The following is a 6,010-nucleotide window of genomic DNA, read 5'->3' as shown; positions in this document are numbered from 1 at the left end:
TTATCCATCCTCCCTCTGCCTGTCTCTTCCTCTTTACAAAGATGATCAGAGGGTCTCCTTTTTCTTCCAGTTTCAATAAAATTTTAATTGCAAATATAATTAATGATCAAAGCCAAATGCACATTTAAAATGAAAAAAAAATGATTCCTTGTATATTGGCTCACATTTGTATCGTATCATTCAAGAGATACAAATAAAATGATTGCTAAATGTTTGATGTCATCGTTGGCTACAGAATGAGACTCTCAAATTTCCAAAAATAAAAAAGGGATGAACAAAAGGAAAAATTAAGTAAAGGAGAAGAGGAAGAGAGGACTCCAATATTCAGATACAATGAAAATCTCAAGAGACATGACTTAAATCATTGTCACATGCAAACTAGAATTCTCTGGTATGTAAACGAGGAAGTTTTGGAAAAACTGAGCATGTAAAATTAGAATTCTCTCAAGAAAAACAAAAGCAGTAAGTACACAGTAATGTACCCTGTTTTTTGGGTCAATTTTGAGATCTATTAATTCCACATTGCTACAACTCTTCTTCTTCTTCTTCTTCTTCTTCTTCTTCTTCTTCTTCTTCTTCTTCTTCTTCTTCTTCTTCTTCTTCTTCTTCTTTTTAGAACAACTCAGCAAAATAAAATTCCGGTTTATTGTTGGACATTGTTTCACACATACATCAAACGGCCAAAATAAATAAATAAATAAACAAACAGCAACTTCATAGAAAGAAAAGGAAAAAAAAAACTTTTTATCTTTGGCCTTTTTAACCATCTCATACAAACCAACTACTTATAGTACAGCTAGGTACATACACAAAAGTTACTGGAATGCTCGGAATAAGATTTTTTTGTTGTTGCTTTTGCTTTTTTTTTAATAAGGTTTTTTTTTTCTCCTTTGAGATTATAATGAACACGGTTACACCACAAGTAAAGTCTGAAGTAGGACAGAAACACTCTGAAGGCTGGTTTGGTCACCCGTTACCATTAAAAATGGCTGACCCCTAACAATATGTACAAAAATATAAAATGTAAATAAAAAATACAAACAAATTTTACTTTTAAAGTATTTTTAAGAAAAAAAGCAGGGCCTGGGAAGTTCTGGTTCTTTTTTCCTCCCATGTTGCCAATTCATGTTGTAGTTTTGGTGGGGTGGTGGAGAGCACATGTCATCTGTGGGTGGCATTGCCCGCTGTGGGCGGGGCCTGCTTCTCTATTCGGAGGTGACCACGTTTAAATTCTGAGACAGGAAATGGAGGATGAATAGGTCACGGTGAGTAAGGTTACTTTTCCTCTTGCTGTCTAGTCATCCTCCTCAGTCTTCTGCTTCTTGGTGTCGACATCATCATCCTCATCATCTTCAGCTACCCGCTTGCCCGTAGGAGCCTCAGCTTCCTCATCTTCATCTCCATCCTCTTCCTCACCATCACCTTCTTCCTCCTCCTCCTCTTCCTCCCCACCTTCTTCCTCTTCTTCATCTACCTCATTGTCAGCCTCCTGCTCCCCATTTTCCTCATTTTGAGCATTCCCATTGGCAGGTGCATCTCTTCCATTCTCTGCCTCCTCCACAACTTCCTTCTTCTCCTTCAAGTCCTTGGTGGTGATCTTGGAGCTGGTGTCCACTGCGGCGTCTGACATGGTGGAGCACGCCGGTGGTCCGATGCCACAAGGGAGGGAAATCAAGTCGAGTTCGAGGGCTCTAGTGAGAGAGCTGCCGGAGTCTGCACTGGAGGAGGCGGTGGGCTGCGAGGGTGGCTGCAGCGAGCACAGAGCACGACCCGGGAACAATGCAAAGATGGCTTTTCGGAGTAGGCAAGGGGGCTGCTACAACTCTTCTAAATGCCCATGTTACATAATCATTGAATTCGGCAATATAAGTCCTCTTCATTATATAGATATGGTAATCAGTACACAGAAATTTATATAAGTTGCAAAGATAATACAGTCAATTATAATTGATAGTAATTGGAATCAAATGCAGAAATTTTAAATGCATGTTATCTATACATAGAATATCATAGTATAAATTACTTCGTACATCTTAAACAAGTTTTATCCTTAGATATTATAGAAATGGTTATTCTCTCTTTCAACTTCACAAGATCTAGAATCATCTGTGAGACAAGTTTCTATCATGATTGAGTGGGATTAGCTTAACTAACCTAATTTATGTAGGAGAACCTCTCCTTGTGGGAGCACAAAGTTGAGGACCCTTAGCACTGTCCTCTTCACTACCAAGTTGTATTTCTGTGTCCCAAGCAAGACGTCTTAAACCCCAAATCCAGCAACTGACACTTCCACATACATACAGACAATTACTCATTACTTTTTAGATAAAAATTTAGTTTATTTAAAAATATAGGGCTTTCTCTATGTGTTTTCAGCATCCAAATACGACCTTGACTCTTAGTATATTAATAGCTGCAAAATGTCTTGGATTCATTTTCTTGTTTAGCTAACTATATATAATCCTTGACATTTGTCACTATTGTATAAATCTGTAAGGTAGATTAACTCATGGTGCAACAAACTTATATCTTAATCTGCTAGGAGGCAGATGATAATAGAATGCTTTAAGTTCAAGGCCAATCTGTTCTACACAGTATCTCCATGGCCAGAAAGTGCTATTGATGCAAACATTGTCTTTAAAAATTATAAATCAGTCTGTCTTATTGAGTACTCACTGCAAGGCATTCTCTAACAACTTTCATAAATACAACACTACTGCATTGTAGTTTCATTGTCTTTTTCCTACTAGGAATCTATATTTGAAAGGTATCTAAAAAGTACAAAATGATAGAAAATAGTATCTTTTCAGCAAGATCTAAATTCCTCCACCACTGGCAGAGGTGCAGAGGGACTGAAATCCAGAAGCACAGCTTGTTTAAGGGTAGTCATCTCCTTCTCCCAGTATGGTATGAATTGATATATCACCATACCTATCTGTTCATTCCTACATTGCAGCACATATAGCCACACAGGGAGCTTCTGAAAGTTCTACCATGGGAAAGGAAGCAAGGTATTTAAATTTGCTTTCAATGCCACCTTTATATTTTTTGCAGATCTCTTTCCTTCCATACTTTTATAATGCATAGTATAGAGTGTACAAATATAAATCATAGTTTGATGTATTTCATGAAGCCATGGATATATTTTTGTGAGTGCTGTATGGTGTGGTGGGAGGAATTGCCTCGGCAGACCCATACCAATGCATCCCTTCCACTGAGGTACCAGCCATAGGATGGTTCTAGTATAGGATAGAGTTTATTTAGGGGTATAGGAAGGGGAGTTGATAAGGAGTCGAGACAGAGAGAGAGAGAGAGAGAGAGAGAGAGAGAGAGAGAGAGAGAGAGAGACAGAGAGAGAGACAAGAGGTCAGCCAGGAACATGTNAGAGAGAGAGAGAGAGAGAGAGAGAGAGAGAGAGAGAGAGAGAGAGAGAGACAAGAGGTCAGCCAGGAACATGTGGAAAGAGAGAGGGGGAGAAAGAAAATGGGCAGGCAGAGAAAGAAAAAGAGAAAAGATGCCAAATGGTCCCTTTTATTGCAAGCCAGGCCTACCTGGCTGTTGATAATGACTGTTGGGTAGAGCCTAGAAGAAGGAATGCTAAGGTGCTAAGATTCCTCCAGTTTTGTTTAATTAAAAAAGGAGAAACTAGAAAGAGGTGGTGGTGAAGCAGGAGTAGGGTCATTGTGATCTTTAGTTGTTTCATTCTGACTTTGGGGTGATTTTCTTTAGGTCTGGGAACCTAAGAAAATGGGAATGTGGATGTTGGTTAAGTCTTAGGAGAGTTGGATGTTTCCTTGCTGTCCAGAGTCTGTGGGACCTTCTGTAGATAGGAAAATGCAGGCCCAGATGAATGTCGGTCTGTGAGAATAGGCTAGAGATGCTGCTCTTCTGGAGCTGTCCTTGATGTAGAGTTTGAGTAAATGCCTGGATTTTCCAAAATGCTCAAACACAAATGCACATGAACACGCACACACACGCACAAAAACATGCACACACACACACACACACACACACACACACACACACAAACTATGTAAAAAAATAAAGTTAAATTGCTTTGGGAGTAAACATTTTCTTAGGTGTATATTTAAATCCTTTAGGTCTTACACACACACACACACACAAACTATGTAAAAAAATAAAGTTAAATTGCTTTGGGAGTAAACATTTTCTTAGGTGTATATTTAAATCCTTTAGGTCTTTGTGGTTGAGATGAGGGCAGTTTCAAATCCAGTGAACAGTAGAGGACTAGATAACAGGTAGAAACTTAGGCTATTGATTGGCATATGGAGCCTGTTTGGTCCATGAGAAGTAGGTGTGAGTGTGTTTCCTTGAGATTATAAATTTACAAAAGAGACGTTTGTTAACACCATGAACAGTGTTTAAACCAATCTTAGGGAAGACAAAAATGTTTTGTGGAGCACAAGGAACAAGAAGGGCTTTATCCTTCCCTCTAGGGGACTGAATATATATATATTATAATGAGAAGATTATTTAAGTTTACATTTAAAAGACAATCAAAATTTAATAATCTTGTGAATATGACAGTTGATCATATAAATTTAGTATGAGAAACACCTCAAGTCTGTAGTTAAAAGACAACCAAAGGAAACTTAAATTTGTAACTATGATAGCTGATAATGTACAATTATCATGAGAAACACTTTAAGTATATAATTAGAAGTTGATCAAAGGAAACTTAAAATTTGCACTTCTGATTATAGAAGTTGGGTTAGGCTAATTTATCAGAACTCCATTGAAACAATTAGAAATTAAACTCTTAAAGTCTCAATATAACAGGTGAATATTAAGGTGAAGAAATATGAAACATTTAGTCACTGGAAACTGAGCTGAGATAAGGAAATAGAAGATTATCTCTGTGAAAGGTTACATCTGAACTTGTATATCCTTTATCATGAAGCCTATGCAAAAGGCAAACCTATCTGTCCTTTTGATAAGGGATCTGATAATCTTAGCTTTTTAATGAATTGACTGATGAGCTAATATGGCGGTAGATTATCTTGAGCTAAGGAATAGAAGTCTGTTTTCTAGCTGTCAAGATGCCATTTGTTTAGCTGTCAATGTAATAAAAAATCCAAGAAGACTAAATTATCATCTAGATGTCATATATCAATTAAACTGACAGAGGTTTTTTAGTCCACACCTTAAACAGTTTTCCCAGGTCCCTGTAGTCTCCATCACAATTCAGGCAGAGGTAGTCTGCCCATCAGGCCTAGAAGATGAGAGTATTTATACTGTGGAGGAAGAATGCAGGAGCAATGACTCACCTTGTCTTAGGCAATATGTGGCAATTAATTCTCTGGGTGTCATGTGTTTGTCTATAGATTGGGCTGAACCCCAGCACCAGGCAAGTAAATAGAACAATCTCTCACAGTGGGCATCATACCATGATCCAGGTAGAGTTACTTGTTACTCTGCTTGTATATTCTTGGAGACCTTATGGGGGTTCACTATTAGGATTCAAAGGTCTCTGTCTGTCATAGTAAACTTAAAACTTAATGTTATATTTAGCAGATTTCTAACAAGATTGAGAGCTAGGATCTATTAAGTATATCTGAAGTAGGCAATTTGGGTCTGGTTTTAATTATTTGTTCTAGGTTGTATCCAGGAAACAATGAAAGTACATTATAACTTAATGACATTAATGACAGCAGCGAAAACAAGGCTAAACATATATTTAAGGCAGTGATCATTAACATTTTTATTGTTGTGAATCTTTACATTAATATTAAAATTCTTATTTACAAAGGCAGGATAGAAATGAATATAAAAACTTTTTTTTAATGTTAAGTGTCTTTGGCGACTTTAAGTCGGCCCGTTCCCCTAAAGACAGATGTGAAGTAGGGACTGCCTATAGCAGAGATGGCAGAGAGTCATGAGACAGCCTACAACCAAGATGGCCCTGAACTTATAGCTCCACCTATGGAGGAAAATCGTGTGTTTGCTATATCTTAGAATGGAATGACACTTATCTGTAGAAGCATGGCTA

At 37.6% G+C, this 6,010-nt stretch overlaps 1 pseudogene across 1 annotated transcript; it reads right to left on the bottom strand.

Annotated features, from left to right (window-relative positions):
• Positions 1-609: 609 nt before the first annotated feature.
• LOC110329005 lies at positions 610-1,807 on the bottom strand (annotated as a pseudogene). The gene has a single exon (XR_002380900.1). The product of XR_002380900.1 is annotated as a prothymosin alpha pseudogene (transcript).
• Between the last annotated feature and the right edge of the window lie 4,203 nt (positions 1,808-6,010).

This window comes from Mus pahari, chromosome 1, assembly GCF_900095145.1.
Source record: "Mus pahari chromosome 1, PAHARI_EIJ_v1.1, whole genome shotgun sequence".
Classification (NCBI taxonomy): Eukaryota; Metazoa; Chordata; class Mammalia; order Rodentia; family Muridae; genus Mus; species Mus pahari.
Note: the sequence above shows the minus strand (reverse complement) of the source record. Positions and strands in the feature narration are given on the sequence as shown.